Raw genomic sequence first — 17,839 nt, forward strand, 5'->3', positions numbered from 1 at the left:
ATTTCTACTATATGTACAGTGACTGGCAAAACAGGCTGAACACCTAGATGGAATGCTTCGATGTCGATGTAATTTCGTTGATGTTTTACGGGTGCTTAATTTGAAATAGGAAGTCAAAGAAAGCTGTGTCTTCTATAAGATTTACTCGGGATGTATCTCATTGGTAGATCGGGCGCTGGAACTGGACGACATCAGTTTCAAAACAAAAGAAATAAAAGTGAGAATTTCTATATTATTGAAGAGAGTTTGCAGGTGAGGGGTGAAGGGAGGAAGTGATGAATTCTGATGTCACAGTACCTGTTGGTCCATTGTCACAGCTGGGCTCTTCGTTGTCCTCTCGGATGTACGATCGGTGGTCTGTCGTCCTGATCACAACGGAATCTGACTCTAGCCACGGGCTAGAACCTGCCGTCGGCTGAATTGAAGTTCGTCTGACTAGCTAACTAACTCCCCCGGCTACCGACTAACTCCGTTGACTATCTATCTCCTCCGACTTATTACAAAGAGTAACTCTCTCGTCTTTCTCCTTCGACTAACTCGGCGATGTCACTCCCTGTTTCCGGGTTGAACAGAGTATTTAAGGGTCCAAATTTTCTGGTGATCTTGCTGACTCGAACCACGTGTTGATGAGATGATTTCGTTTCAACAGGCACTTTGGCGTCAGAGATGGTTAGATAATCAGAAAAGGAACACTCTCAGCTTTATTACATATTACATAAAATACACAGTGACACAATTCATTAAATGAACATAAACAAACACAAACTCAAGATTCAGCAAACAAAATCACAAAACTTCGAAAGAATACATAATCCAAATTCTCAGACATAAACAAATTATCAGTTAGGACTGTCCTTCCGTGTGTTTAACGTTCTTGTTGTGAACAAAACAGCTTCATGTAACTAGAAAAAAAAAAAAAAAAAGATTCATAACAATGATGGCGGTTCCTAATGGAAAATAATGTTTCTCAGACAGTCAATAGATGGATGAGTGGAAAATCGATATCAATCAATGATCAATAAATACTGATCTTTTTACTCATGCATACCATCAGCAGATATGCAATTAGAGTTGCAGTGATCTGTGACGGCCAAAACGGACACCAGTGTGCATTAGTGTTGTTATAACGGGACCGTGTTAATCAGGGCTGATAAGATATGTAAAGGACGTACGCATCACCGAATGTTTAGTGAGCATTGCGAAGGATCACAGAGAGGGTTACATGCGTAGGATCGAAACTGCGTACGGTCGAAACTGCGTAGCGTCGAAACTGCGTACGATCGAAACTGCGTACGACCGAAACTGCGTACGATCGAAACTGCGTACGATCGAAACTGCGTACGATCGAAACTAAAACCGGCGTAGGATCGAAAACAGATAAGATCATATGATCAAGCAATAAAAAAACAATTATTTTATAATCACAGAATATTAAGTAATAGTAATTTTTTGAAGTTATATAGGGAAAAACCGGAGTAGGATCAAAACTGTATACGACCGAAACTGCGTAGCGTCGAAACTGCGTAGGATCGAAACTGCGTAGGATCGAAACTGCGTACGATCGAAACTGCGTACGGTCGAAACTGCGTAGCGTCGAAACTGCGTAGGATCGAAACTGCGTAGGATCGAAACTGCGTACGATCGAAACTGCATAGAAACGAAACTGACAAATAAAATAGTGACAAATATAATTAAATAATCATACAGGGGTGTACCCAGGAAGTTTTTCTTGGGGGACTATGACTTATTCAGGAGGATCAAAAAAGCTAAGTCTTGTCTCAGCAGGGAGAAAGAAGCCTCCCCCCAAAAGCCACTACTTCTGATCAAGTTGGCAAATTCCTTGTTCAGAAGATTGCCGTTAAGTTCAATTGACTTAGCTTAACATTTTCTTAGTTACCAAGTTGCTGTGAATTGTCACTTCTTTTATAGACTTTGCAGGTGGCACAATCGAAGGTTCATGTAATTAGTTCAAGTTTTTGCTAGTTTGGGCTTCGTCCCAAATTTACTAACTTCCAGGGTTGTTTTGTTTAAAACAAAATATTTAAAACAAATGATTAAAACTTTTTTTAAACAATTGATTTTGTTTATGTTTTAAACATTTTGTTTTAAACACGTGTATTTTGAAGACTTGTCTTAAACATATGTTTATTTGCATTTTATTTTATGTTCGTAAAAAAAAAAAAAAAATCTTCCAGAGCAAGAGAACTGTCCAAAAGTGCTCCCCAATCAGAAGACTATTTTCTTCCCATGTGAATGGTTTGATTTCTCGTGGCTACAGCAGGTCAATGTGGTGATCTACAATTTATTTTGTCTCTTTTCCTCCTTATTTTTAACGTATATTGTATTGTTTAAATGCTTCTCAGTTAACTTGCGAGAAAGTGTAGTAGTCGAAGGTTGGACTACTTATAGAACTGATATTAAAAAATAAATAAAATAATTATCACGGAAACAAACTGTTGTGTTGTATTCATTGCGACGTTGAGGTTCTGAAATTAAAATATCGCAAGCATTCGTTTGTACAGTACATGTTAGTTCTGTCTCCGTACAACATGGAATCGTTTAACATGGGTTATACGTGAAGAAAAGGACATGATTTGGTACAAATTTATTAGAGTAACTCAAACTCAATCAGGTAAGTAAACGATCAAACGAGTTTGTTGCAAAACGTGTAAGAAAGAAATGGGTGGTTTAGTTCCAAGAACGAAAATCATTATGAAAAATACAATGCTTGGTAAAAATGGAAACCCAAACAAATGGTAAAAATGTTGATCCGAAAATTGCTTCTGATGAATCTAACGTCAGTGGTGTGGCTGAGATGCAACTGGAAACTTCAGGTAACAATTAATTTTGTATCAACAATATCTTTTACATTATATTATGAAAATTTTATTTCGTACCTCTTCCCCACCACAGTTCTAAATTTTCTTTGAAACTTTACAACTTGGCATAGCTTGTATGAAGAGACCAGGTGAGAAACTCAAGGTATGGCAGTCGATCGTGTAACTAACCAAGTGTGATACTTATTATAACGTTAGTGCTGAACGTCAAGGTCTGGGACAATTTGATCTCAATTTGTTTGTTTGTATGTATGTACCACGCTACAGGGTGCAATATTCAGTCTTTTAACATTAATTTTTGAGGATAGAGACACGAGGCGTCGGAATTTGCTGTATAGATTTTGACTGCGATCCCACGTAAAATTTCAAAATTAGTGGATCAGATCTCACTTTAAACAAAAAGCCCTGTCTCATATAGCCTTGCTACTGATGCAAGTTGTAATCAATCAAACTAAACAAACTAATTTTATATGTTTCGAACAAACTTGGGTTTTTAAACAAAAAGCCCTGTCTCATATAGCCTTGCTACTGATGCAAGTTGTAATCAATCAAACTAAACAAACTAATTTTATATGTTTCGAACAAACTTGGGTTGCAGGATAAAGGTTCACTTTTGCTCAGCAAACGTAATATCTTCGTAGCATAGGGTATGAAATAAATGAAACAAAAACCACGGGAAAGCGTATGGACTAGAGTTTCATAGGACAACCGCTAGACAAGGGCGTTGACGGAATGGGGAGGAGGGCTAATTTTCCCTTCCCCCTCCTTGCTCATACATTTAAGATATTAACATTATACTTGTATTGTGTATGTTGCAGCGTTGGAATGATTAACAAGTCAAGCTCCGAATGTCATAGTCAATGATGCATAATTACGTTACATAAATGCAGAATGTGTTCAAAAGAATACATCGACGTAAAATGTCATATTTTCACAACCACGAATCCGAGATGAAAGAACGAAAAACTACCTGAAAAAAAGGAATCTAGAAATTTGTATGATTGCCGCTAGATAAGGGCGTTCGTTTAGAAGTCATCCGTCTTCTACCCTGAATTTCAGATTTTTGGGGCAGTAATGCAGATTTAGAAACATTTTGCTTAGCAAAGTCCAACATTTAAAAATTGAAGTTCTTGCACCGAATAAATACGGATTTTGATCATTGGCTGTAAGGAGCTATAGGCATATATTGCTTTCTTGTATATTTTTTTTACCCAAGGATTTCAAAGGTGGCTCTACTTTCGAGTTTCGGGCCTGCTTAAAATTCAGGAAATTGGACCTAAGCAACTTCCCAGTTTTAATCATCTGTATGTTCTTCGTATTTATTCGGTGTAATTACCTCAGGCTTATTCTGTTGGACTTTGCTTATCAAAAGATTTCTAAAACTGTCTTACCGTCCCCAAAATCTGAAATGCAGGGTGCGGATGAGGGTGGTTGCCCTCCTGTTCCACTGACGCCCCTACTAGCGGCTATCATATGAAACTATCCCACGCCTTTTCGCATGGTTTTAGTTACATTTGTTTTGGATTCTTGACTGCGAAGTATTAATTTTTGAAATAGAGTTCATTTGCTGAGGAAAACTGAAGTTTATTGAAAATGGATTTGGATCTATTGTGCTCTGAACGCCCCAAATATTACCTTTCGTCAATAAATTTTGACTCAAAAAACAACCAATTACATAGACTTGCAGAAAATATAAAGTTAGCACAATATGAAGTGTGCTTCAAACATTACTTTTCGAAAACGTAGCCCTATTATTATAAAATAATTTTATTAGCACCAGTGTTATGAAATAGTAATCAAATTTTGCAACAAAAATCTCACCCGTCTCCATGAAACGCTAGCTTAGCCCCTAAAGGCATAACTACAAAATTTTTAGAAGCGGTAACTCGAAATGATTTTCTTTATGGTTAAAATAACCGCACAGCAGCATTTCTGGTAAAATTCTAGCCCTCATGTAACATGACACCATTTGCATTTGAAATTTCGAATGCTAAGCACAGATGTTCGCCATGATGCTTGATAGCACCATCTGGTGTGTCAGACCACTTCCAAGTTTCATCATTCTCTCTCAACCCGTTCTCAACGCACAAGGATGGTGAGGACTTTTGTTTTGCCATGTATATTGATAGATTGTGTGAAACCTCTATAGTTGGTAAATTTTAAAATCTACCTTAAAAGCTTATTATATCCAAGAAAATACTTACTGTATGAGAGTCACTTGCAAGAGGGTGTAATAAAAGGGGTCGTTATATGAAATAAGTTGAGAATTACTAATCTATACGGAAATGTTCTGTACCCAACACTGTGTACTCTTAAAGAGAATAAAATAAATAAAAAGATCGGTTGAAAGAGCAAAAAGTCTTAATAAATACGTAATTACACGATTTTGAAATATGTTTAAAATCATATTTTAAACTGTTCAAAATGTTTAAAACATGTACTTTTTCGTGTGTGTTTTAAAACATCTTTAAAACATTTTAAACACTTTTTTCATGTTTTAAACACGCGTTTTGTTCTTTTTTTTTATATAAAAAACTGTATTTTTTCCAACCCTGCTAACTTTTGACCAAGTTGGAAAATTAGAATGCGTTGTTGCCAATATTTACTTAAAAGACTTCCGTTTCTTTCAATTGACATTTGGATTAGCATTTTCTTACTTACCCAGTTGCTGTGATTTTCAATTTCTTTATGAACTTGGCAATTGGTACAATTGAATGTTTATATAATCAGTTTAGTTTTAAGTAGGTGGGAATTTGTCGCCAATTACAAAATTTCTCATCCTACGGCCTCGCGCCTCATAAACCTACTAACATACCAAAATTCCTAGTTTTTATTCCGATTTCAATTACGGTACCTAAAATTTGAGATTTTGTACATCTAAAAAGTCTATTTAAATTACACAGTTTTTTTGTCTCTTTAAAGCTGCTAAAATTGGAAAATATTCACTTTTGGAAATTTTCTATATAGTCCCAGGAGGCTAAAAACTTTGCCAAATTTAATCGTTGTAGTTCTACTGGAAGTGCCTATACTGTAAAAAATCGTTGTATTATTTCAACGACATGCCTATGTGTTAGCACGATTGTGTTAAAATATAACACAAACAAGTGGTTAGAACAACTCACTCTCCGTTTGGAGTTGTGTGTCAAATGCCGCTAGTTGAAATGACACACAGCCTGTGTGTTAAATTAACACAAGTGTAGAATCTTCGGTGTTGTTTTCTGCGTGATTGCCAAATATGTTGGGTATCTAATTATAAAGGCTTATGAACTGAAGCTACAGGCAAACACAGTAGAAAGAAATACTTAAACAAATATAGGTATACGCAAAATTTCAAAATACAAACCGCGCGATGTGTTTTCAATTGTTTTACAAAATGTTTCTGAAGAAACCCTAACAGCACAAGATGTGCTAGGCATGTACCATTTAGGTGTTCTAAATTCATCTGCTACATTTGATGCATTTATTGCTTCTTTTTCAAAGCGGTTGTGTACTAGAAGCAACAAACGCATCAACTTTATTAGATGGCAACTGGCGCCGATCATTTGAAAGTGAATATGGAAGAACTATAAAATAAAGTAAATAGACAGTCGTCATTTTGTTATAAAATTAGGTCTATATGGCGAGCAGATTTTATCCCGAACGGTTATCGTCGAACATACGCGGGTTAAAGGAGCACTGATTAGCCAAATTCAAAAGACCTTAAGAATTTATTCCTCTACAAGTGACGGTTTCTTCATCGCATCCGTGGCCAAGTCGGAAGAGCACGCGGCTAGTAATTGAAAGGTTGGTGGTTCCTGCCCCTCCCTTCTACAATTTTTCGGTGGCTTGGTGAATTCAGAAAAGGCCGGACATAGCTTAAAGATGAAGAGAGAGTTGGACGTCCGGCAACAGCTGTGTCAGATGAAAACATTGCCGATGTGAAACAAATGATTCGAGAAAATCCTCGAACAACTTTCAAGGATATTGAATCTACAGTGAACGTTGGATTGCCAGCCAGAACAAAAATTCTTCATGACCATCTTCGGCTCAGGAAGGTTTCATCTCGTTGGGTGCCTCACACTTTGACTGAACAGCAGAAACGCATGCGTGTGGAATGGTGTGAAGAAATGCTTGCAAGATTTGATGGAGGCAATTCTCGACACGTCTCTGACATAGTTACTGGTGATGAGACTTGGATCTATCAATTTCACCCTGAAAATATACGCCAGTCTACAGTTTGGATATTTCCAGACGAAAATCCACCCATGAAAGTGAAGCGACCGCGATGTGGGGGAAGAAGATGGTCGCAACTTTCTTCTCCAAATCTGGCCATGTTGCAACTGTTCCACTTGAAGAACAAAGGACTGTTACTGTTCAGTGGCACACCACTGTTTGCCTAACAAAAGTGTCCAAGAACTTCCATCCACAAGCTTCCAGAAGCTTCGGGAACGGCGTCCAAGAACTGGATTGCGTGGGATCCTGCTTCATCATGACAACGCGTCTGCACACACGGCCAACATCACAATTCAGTTTTTAGAATCTACGGAGGTCAAACTTATGACTCATCCGCCGTATAGCTTTGACCTCGCCCCGTGTGATTTTTTTATATTCCCCAGGATCAAAGATCGCATGCGTGGGAAGAGATTTTGCAGCCCTGAAGAAGCTGTAGTGGCTTACGAGAATGAACTTCCAAAACTTGAAGAAAAATACTGTCAACATTGCTTCCAAGAGTGGTTTTCAAGGATGCAAAAATGTATACAGTGTAATGGTGAATACTTTGAGAAAATGTAAGGTTTAAATTGATTTTAAGTATGTAAGTTATTGCACATCTCAAAACTTCCGTAGTGACCCTCATATATTAGGGTGGGCCGAAAAAATATTTTTTTTCCTTTGTTTGAAACGCTATACTGCGGAAAACTTGCCCCTATGGTAGATAAATAAAATGCAAAAGAAATATGTCTTTTTTTTTTTTTTTTTACGTCTGGCTGTAGCGTAACGACCCTAAACCTTGAAAAAAATATACGATTTTCGTAACTTTTCCAATACATGGAGAAAATTCAGATAACTTCTATAACAAGTTCTTATAGTCATATTTCAATAGAGAAAATTATAGAAAAGATAAATAAATGTATAAGGAATACATTTTACAATTTATTAGCAGCGTATTACACTTATAAAAACACTTAAAAAAGACAAATTTCCATTGAAATAGACATTTTTCCTGATTGTGTAATACTTAAGTTTGTAATGTAATACAGTCTTTTACTTGTCTTTAGTTTCTTTTGTTAGTTTGAAAAATGATTTGCTTGAAAACTTGGCATTAAATATCTTATAAAACCATCCCTGGAATTGAAACCGACAACTTTTTGTGACGCCTCAGTTACCACCTACACGCATCGTTTTAATGCTTTGGTGTGACACGGGAATTTATCAAAGTTCCACTCAGCCGCTGTTTCACCTGATTGGACCTTAGACCAAATCTCGTGATCGGTAAATTTCCGCAGCAAAGGCTGAGGTGAAAGTGTAACAGTGTTCCAGTGAATCATTTCGGTGTAGTCTCTAGCTAGGAAATTGATCTTAGGTAGTTAGAAATTCCTTATTGACTTCCTCTTAGAAGTTAAGTTTCTAGCCTTTGTAATTCTTCTGAACCCTAAGTCTGTTATCCCTTACGTGATCCCGGGTTTTTGGGGTATTTTTTAGACTTTCAGTCAAGCAGCTACTGCATCGTCTCTATTTATCCTAGGATCATGGTTCATACCTAATTCTCTTCAGAATGAAGCTGGCTTTCAAATGGTACCACTTGCATGCCCATATCATATACCAGAAGAGGGAAAATTGATGCAAAAGGGAAAATTTCGGAGGGATAATTTTTTCACACTTTGGGCCCCTCTGGAGCGGCCCTGTGTGAACGTAGAGATCTCAAAAAAATCTGATAAATAGTACTTGGTAGACTGAATGTGTGTGCCAAATTTCAAGTTTCTATCTTGAATACTAAGGGTGGGAGAAATTTTATCAAGAATCCCCACAATGCCCCAAATTACCGCCAAAGACCATGATCTCAGGTAAAAAATTTCCTCAGACATCCCTAATTACCCTAGGGTCATGTTTCGCCCATCATTCTCTTCAGAATAGAACTGCCTTTCAGACGGTATAACTCACATGTCTCCATCGTGTATCTAAGGCGGAAAATCCCGAAGAAAGGAATTTTTTGGTCTAATTATCCCTTTTTTCAACATTTAGCCCTTCTTAACCCCCGTGTTTTAACGTAGAAATCTGAAAAAAAAATCTGGTAAATACTACTCTCTGGGCTGAATGTTTGTGCACAATTTCAATCTTCTACGTGCAAAAATAACCACGCCAAAAAAAAAAAAAAAAAAATACCGAAAATGTCCAATATTCCTTTATACAGAAGTATATTTTTACAAAAATTCCCTGAGACATCCCTAATTACTCTAGAGTCATATTTCGCTCATCATTCTCTTCAGAATAGAACCGCCTTTCAGACGGTATGACGCACGTGTCTCCATCATGTATCTACGGCGGAAAATCCCGAAGAAAGGGATTTTCTGGTAAAAATATCCCTTTTTTCAACTCTTTGCCCCTCTGGATCCCCCCTGTTTTAACGCAGAAATCTGAAAAAAATCTGGTAAATACTACTCGGTAGACTGAATGTTTGTGCAGAATTTCAATCTTCTACGTGCAAAAATAAGCGCGCCAAAAAATAATGAACATAGGCTTAATAAGAGAAAATATATATTTTAAAATTATGACGTCATCTCCTCCTATGTCTGGACGCAGGAAGGTGTGAAACCATACGTGAGGTCTTCTACAATGCCCCAGGACTTGAAAAACAAAACAAAAATTGGCAACGTCTTGAGCGGTCATTCACCTACCTCCTCCTCAATAAGGAAAAATGTGACAATAAGCCTATACCAGATTCAGTTGGTAAGTGCTACTCTGCAACAGGCTCGCAAACAGAGGGAGGTAAAGAGGGACTGCCCCCCCTAAATTTTTCATGTCCTCTCCAGACCTCAATACAAAATGCACAATTTAGATATTTGTAAGAAAATTTTTAATGACTTAGCCCCTCCTAACATTCATGGACCCCAAAGCTCTGTTGCTGGTCTCGAGCCTGCTCTGCAAGTGGTGTATCAACGGGCGGACGTTAGAAGGGTGTAGTCAAAACGTTTTTAGAAATGAAGAGATCGATCGAAGTAAGAATTATATATATTTTAGACTGAGTCTAGTGTTATGCAGGAATGCATTTGGCGCTAGCTTAATTTTTGTAAAGTATATTTTTATTTACGTAAATTCATTGAGCGGAACAGACCTCATAGCGAGTCACTTTTTTAAACTAAAATTTACTTTTTTCAAGTTCCTCACTAAAAGTTACTTTTTTTTAAAATTTGTCACTAAAAGTTGCTTTTTTTTGAGAGGTAAAGTGACTTTTTCGTGTGATTTATGTTTCGCATTGGCAGTTTTCTAAGAAAAAAAATATAAAAACAAATGGAGAAAGGCAGAAACTTGTTACTCATTACTCTTCTGAAAGCTTCAGTACTTGCTGCCACATGTGAAACAGTCAGCTTTATTCTCACTTCAGCTTCTATTCTTTCTAAAGCACAGTGGACAATTGGTGAATGCTTAAGCTCTCAAAGTGAGGTTGAGAGCTCTTCTGTGTCTATTCTTCCTTCTATCATAATAATCTTTTAGTTTTCTCTCGTAATAGTTAATGCCCCATTCAACGTTGTGCGTGTGTGTTTGTGTGGTTCATCATGTTCGTCTTGTGCTATGCTTCTTGTATGTTCTTCTTAAGAGTAGGTGATGAATTCGAATATTTCACGTTTTTGAGAACTCTTAATGCGAAGTTAAATATAATGTCTGGGATGAACGAATTCGGAAATAGGCCAGAACTGGTTTCACTTACTCAGAAGCTTTTTACATCTGCTAAGTCTGCTTACCGTAATTACAAGCATACTTTGAAACCCTAAGAAAGGAGGAAGCTCAAAAAGAAGAAGTAAAGAAGAAACAAAAGAACAAACAAAGAGAGAGGTGTTGGAGAAATTGACAAAGGAAAAGAGGCATGATGAGATTTTAGTCACTTTTTCGTGTGCTTTTGGCCATTTTTGGTCACTTTTCAACTATTTACAAGAGATCAGACCACTATGAGCCCTGGGATTATTAAAATTAGGGTATATTAAAGAAGACAAAACAGACAGATACAACATATTTGTAAATTGAAAAACTGAATATCTGGAAAATAACTAAATCAATGAATAATTGCTTATGAAAGATATTCAGAGCCAATAACGTAGCTAGGAAGGGGCAGGAACAGAGATTAAGAGATCAAATAATATTCCAACAATTAACGTTAATAACAGGGTTAGAATATTAAAATAATGAAATTGGAACTATGTACAGTATTAATTACTAAACGAATGTGATTTCAGCATGGGACGAGGGAATTTTTTCCCAATTAATATTTTAAAAAAAATCACCCACTAAAACTTGCTGGGGTGAATAAATTGAAATAATAGCAGAATTTTGCAAAATAATTAGACTACAATAATTCGTATGTAATGAATTCACATGTAACTACTGGGTAAAATAGTGGAGGTTAATTCCTAATACAGTGAAACCTCTCTTAACGGGCATCTCTCAATAGTGGACATCTTCGTAAGAGGACAAACTTTCTTATTCTTCCATGCCATAAATATGTGTGGTGTTGTGTTATAAAAAAGAGAGAACCCTTCCTTTTAGGGACACCTCTCATTTACGGACAAATAATCGGTTCCATCGGTGTCCGTTTTGAGAGGTTTCACTGTATTACTTATTTTATTAATAATAATAATAAATGCTCAAATGTGTGAACTTACTTTATTGAACCTACCACTGCGAAGAGCTGATATTATTATTATTATTATTATTATTATTATTATTATTATTATTATTATTAGTAGTAGTAGTAGTATTGCAATAGTTGCGTAACAAAATATACTGTTTTCTTGTTTGAGTTTGTTTAAAAGTTATATCACTATTCTGAGAGCACACCCCCTTTTATTTTGAACACCCCCCCCCAAGTAAACATTTCTGGCGTACTTACTGTCTTCAGGCAAATCACTGCCTACCTCTTTTGACAGGAGAGTTTCTGCATTTGTGTATTTTGAACAAGATGGCTGTGAAAATAAATTAACATTGGGCTGAGTTCTTTTATGTTCAACCAACTTCCTTTCATGTCTTTGGGTAATCTCTTTTGTACCGTTACACTTCCAATATTACCTGTGCCAATATTTCTTTCGGGGTACAAGAATTTAATTCAATGATGGGTATTTTTTTTCTCAGTTTTTCACAGTTATAGATAATGGACACAAGGAATTCACAGACCTCAGTATTAGTGACCTTTTGGCTATTGCAGTCAAATGTTATTATGCACTTACATGCAAAGACATCAAACAGTAAAAAACATTTTCTTTTGAAATGTTCAACTTAAATGTTCTTTTGAAATGTTATCCCGCTTAAACTACTTCATAAGATTATGATAACTTACCTGGTATGCATTTATTAACTGAACAGACGTTGCTGTTGGTATTGAAGCTTTATCAAACACAGATTCAACTTGTCTGCCACAATATTCGAAACTTAAGAAAAACTAACTGACCTGCTGTTTGTTTTCACTACTAAGTTGTAATATTAATGAAAGAAAACGCTTAAGAAGATCTTCATAAGTTGGAAGTTTATTCAATGATAACTCTTTTGGGTTGCCAAATAACGGGCAGTAAAACTGGCTGCGAGTAATTTTCTTGTAAACAGCCACGACACAGTGGTTAATATAATGAAATCACTAAACAGTTTGTAGGTTTCAATCAGTCATATATTTCAAAATGTAATTTTTGTATATAAAAAAGTGTTTTTATAAGTGTAATACACTACTAATAAATTGTGAAATGTATTCCTTTTCCATTTATTTATCTTTTATATAATTTTCTCTATTGATATTACTATAGGTACTTGTTATAGAAGTTATTTGAATTTTCTCAATGTATTCAAAAAGTTATGAAAATCGTATATTTTTTCAAAGTTTAGGGTCGTTGCGTACCGTCATACGTAAACAAGAAAATATATTTCTTTTCTATTTTATTTATCTACCATAGAGGCAAGTTTTCCGCAGTGTAGCGTTTAAAAGAAAAAATATTTTTTTCGGTGCACCCATATATATATATATACAGTATGGCACTAAATTCATTGTAGAAAAGCAGAGGAGTTATTCCTGAGAGTAAAACAAACAAAAACGTTCCAATAAACATAGGGCAAAAACCCCATCGTTTACGTGTTATAGGCTGCCAAAAACATGAAAAAATGAATTTTAAAGGTCCATAGCTCCAAAACTATGGGACCTACCGCAGTCGGGTCAAGACTTAACTTAGGAACTAGTATGTGCCCTATCCAAAAATGCGTGTGTCAGAATCCTGAGGTGCTTCCACAACAATTTTTATAGAGAGAGTTTAACTACGGGCCTATGATATAAAGTATTCTCCAACTACCTCCATAAAAATTGTTGCGTGAGTACCTTAGGAATCTAAAACATGTATTTTTGGATAGAGCACATACTAGTTCCTTAGTGAACTCTTGACTCGACAACAATAGATCCCATAGTTTTATAGCTATGGACCTTTAGAATTCATTTTTTCATGTTTTCGGCAGCCTTTAACACGTAAAGAAGGAACGGCCATTTCGCCCCGCTGCTACAACCGTCAGCGTCTTGTATCGTGTTAGTTTTTCTTTCAGTGGTCGACGGGATTGCAATGATTGTTAGTGACTGAATAGGTAATTATTACTCCTTGTTGCACATTTCATGAGGACTTACGTAACACAAATGAACATACTAATACATACATAAAATAAACTATAAAATTGTATTAGTTTAGCGATGCCATGTTTTTCATACTCGATACATGTGGGGTGAAACCCGATTAGCATGTACACCTGGTCTTACCCCACCATTAGGGTACTTCCGGGTGATTCGCTTTTTTGTGAAAAACATACATGCAAAACAATAGACAGAACCTATCACATTTTTGTAGTATTCACGAATTATAAGTCAAGAGTAATTGTTCTGATCATCATTACATTTTGTTGCCAATCTTGACTTTGACAACACATCAAACCTTAGTTACCCGTTTCTACCCCACTTTCCCCTATATAAAAATTACTTTAATATCCTTTTTCATTCATACATTACAATATACGTCGCAATTTCATTCAAATACTACTTCATAATATATATATATATATATATATATATATATATATATATATATATATATATATATATATATATATATATATATATATATAACCTTCGATCTCTTCCCCCACTTAAAGAACTTTACAACGCAATACATTTTTTGGAAAAATTTTCACTGCAATATTTGAAATGGATACAAAGAAATAGCGAACAATCTTTAACGCAATGCGTTCTCAGGAAACTTTATGCTTCTGTAGTGTTTTTCATTTACATGAGATTTTTATTTGAAAATGCTACCCAAATAATGTTATTTAAGAATCTAGCAGACGAAAAAATCATCAATCTACAATGTCCTACATAGACACAATAGTACCCATTCTAGGATGACTCAAGAAAATTAATTGCCTTTACCCAAAAAAAAAAAAAAAAAGATGTTAATGGATTTTTACAAAGAATATTAGTACAAGAAATTTTATTCATTTATTATACGAAATATAATTTTCTTTTCTTAAACAAAGAATGTTGCATCTTGCTCATATTGATATAGATAAGCTGATATTGAGAGCTGAAATGGGACGGAACTAAAATACGGGACACTTGCCTGTCCCGTCTAAATTGATGGGGACGCAGGACACTTGAGTCCAAAATCGGGACTCCCGTTTTTTACGGGACGTATGGCAGGCATTATATATATATCTCTCTCTCTATATATATATATATATCTATTATATATATACACGATTCTCAACCTTACGCACGGGACATTTGTACACAAAAACTACTTTTTTAACAAAATCTATTTTCAAATAAAATGAAAAGTATGTCAAAATTAGGGGGAAATTATTACTGCATAGTTAAATAAAATAAAACATACTAAACAATTGCAAATTTGAGTTATAAGCCAAAATTAAGCGTTACGCACGGGACTCAGACAAAAAGCTCGTTTGACAACCTCAATTTCATTGGAAATTCTCTGCGATTTTTGGCAGCATCAGCATTTTATATACCATCGCTTATGTTCTACATTCATTCTCCTTACTGTGCATTATATTTTTAAATTGGAAAATAGAATTTAATGACCTTTATATTAAGTTTTCTTTTCCGACTCACCGTTACGCACGGGACAGAAAAGTAACCATGCAATTGTTTGGTTGTTCTAAGACTGTTATTATGCAATATTCTTACTAAAGAGATTGATATTTTAAGATTAACATTTGGGCATTAACAAGCATAAAAAATTGTATCAATAATTTAGTTTAAATGAATTAAATTACATTCCAAAATATCAAAGTCGAACTTTGCTAGGCAACTCGCTCAGTGTTATTACCATGTCTTTGGGGTATTTGTTTGAGCGCTGATTGATGGCGTTCAAACCACATAATCTTGTACAACTTTTGAGCTACTCGATCCTCTGTGGTATCTACCAAACGTTGAGTCGTTTGAATGCCATTGCGGGAAAGTGAATTCAAGGGAAAATAGTTGGTTTTTGGTTATTTGGTATGATTGATTGTTACTTCACAGTGAAGATTATTAATGAAATATGAAATATGAAAATATTGACTTTGCGGGGCCCTGGCAACCCTTGAAGTCTCCCTTCGCTGACAAAATGATGCTAATGTGTAGGCAACATACTTGTGACAATAATATAAGAAATGGTAGCCATTGCTGCCATTGCGTAATGAATTCGTTTTATGTAGGAAATATTTAAAGAAAATATACGCAGAAAAACATTCATTGAATTAGACATTCTCTCCCCTCCCCCACTAAAGTACCACGTCCATATAAAAATCATTTTTGCTGCACACATCATGTATACGAACAAGAATTATGCTTCTAGACCACTTCAGTGAAATATATCTTGTGTTATATGGGACCGTCCAGAAAATAAATGTAAATTAACCAAATTTGACCATCTCTTCCTCTATAAACAACAAGTACACATACAGGTTAATATCATGTAGGGGACTACTTCATTGTTTCACATACCAATTTTTATGGATGTACCACAAATGGGGAAGAAATACCCGCCAAAACCTGATGAAAAAAAATTGATGAAAAATTAAAAAAAAAAAAAACTTCATCCTCCCTCACTCGGCCGTACATACGTACCCCCTATATACATAAAATGCAACTGAGGAAAGCTTCATCCCTCAAAAATACTTTGGTACCAAATCATCCTTCTAGCTTAATTAAGGACTGAGCTATTGATTGTTGTAAAAATAAATGTAATTTACGTCAAAAAAAACTCCACAAATTGGCTAACTTTGCCCCCTTCCTGTTAGCATGTAGTGGCCTACTTCATTGCTTCACGTAACAATTTTTATGAATTTATCTCCCAAGAGGGGGAATGGTCCCCAGAAAACTGTTGAAAAAACAAAAACAAGAAAAAAACATGATATTTACCCTCCTCCCACATACATAAAAAGCACATCAGCAAAGCTGCATCTTTCAGGAATGAATTGGTATCAAAACCATCTTCCAGCCTTAATTTGAGGTTTAAAACTGAGGCATTGAGGTTTAAAGTCCTGATAGAACGTAACACAAAGAAACTAAACTACATATTCTGTGAACGAAGATCGGGAAATTCCCGATTTCTTTCTCCGGAATTGAACATTTGGGCGGATCGAGATTAGGGAAGTTCCCGAAATTTTATCTAGCGGTTGAATATAGATGGCAAGCAATATCTAAGAGTATAAAAATGTAATATATATGCCTATTTAGATTATAGTTTTAAACAAAATAAACATTTTAAACATGTTTTTTTTGTTTAAAACAAAGTACTTTGTTTTAAACGTTAAAAACATTTTAAACAAAAACAACATGTTTTAAACTTAAAAAACGCTTTTTTTAAATCGTTTTTTTTTCAACCCTGCTACTGTATAGTACTGAAGTTAATTTAATAGAGTTTAATTGTATAGGCACTTCTGACCTGAGGCTATATGAGAAAGTCTTTTGCTGAAAGTGAAATATGGGTTACTATTAGCATTATATCCCAGATATGATATCCCCACTGATTATTGAACCTGGAACAATACATGGAAGGCATCAGCGCTAGCAAATTAGCTCTGAAGAAGTACACCATAATTCTAAGTCAAGAATAAGGCCAAAAATAAGAAGCAGAAACGACAGACTGTACGATAATAAAACTTTTACAATTTTAATTTCACCTATTTATTTCGAGACTTTCGAGACGAGACCGAGATTTGGCCCTCGAGACCGAGACCGAGATCGAGACAAGCATTTGTTGACCGAGACGAGACCGAGACGGCGATTTTTGACTCGAGACGAGATCGAGACCGAGACAGCTATTTTTCAACCGAGACGAGACCGAGACTGTACAAAGTCTCGTCTCGTCTCGTCTCGATACCATCCCTAATAACATTTGAAATGCGTATTTAAAGTTAAATTCATGTAGCACATTTCAAAGTAAACTTTATAATAAAAGAGAAATAATATGTTAAGCAAATTTATTAGGAGGCCCTACTCCGACACCGTTAATATTGAGGGGGCTCTTCCCCCACATCATTAACATTGGTGCTCTCCGACCCCCCTAAGCCCCATTGAAAATGAAATGAAATGAAATTTTTGAGTTTTACGTCCCACGGTTATGCCGGTTAGGCTAAAGGAGACGGTGATGATGAGTAATGAATGAAATGGTGGAATGAAGAAAGTGGGAGGAAACGGGAGAACCCCGAGAAAACCCACCCACACGGTGTTTGTCCACCACAAAGTTCACTTGGCGGGAGCAGGGTTTGAACCCGAGACCCCTAGCACCAGAGGT

General features: G+C 35.7%; 1 protein-coding gene across 2 annotated transcripts in view; it reads left to right on the forward strand.

The window, feature by feature from the left end:
- Positions 1-17,839, forward strand: part of Tmem131 (Transmembrane protein 131) — a 159,893-nt gene that overhangs the window by 27,282 nt on the left and 114,772 nt on the right. The gene's annotated exons all lie outside the window — the stretch shown is intronic.

This window comes from Thermobia domestica, chromosome 14 (assembly GCF_964235325.1).
Source record: "Thermobia domestica chromosome 14, izTheDome1.hap1.1, whole genome shotgun sequence".
NCBI classification, from domain to species: domain Eukaryota; kingdom Metazoa; phylum Arthropoda; class Insecta; order Zygentoma; family Lepismatidae; genus Thermobia; species Thermobia domestica.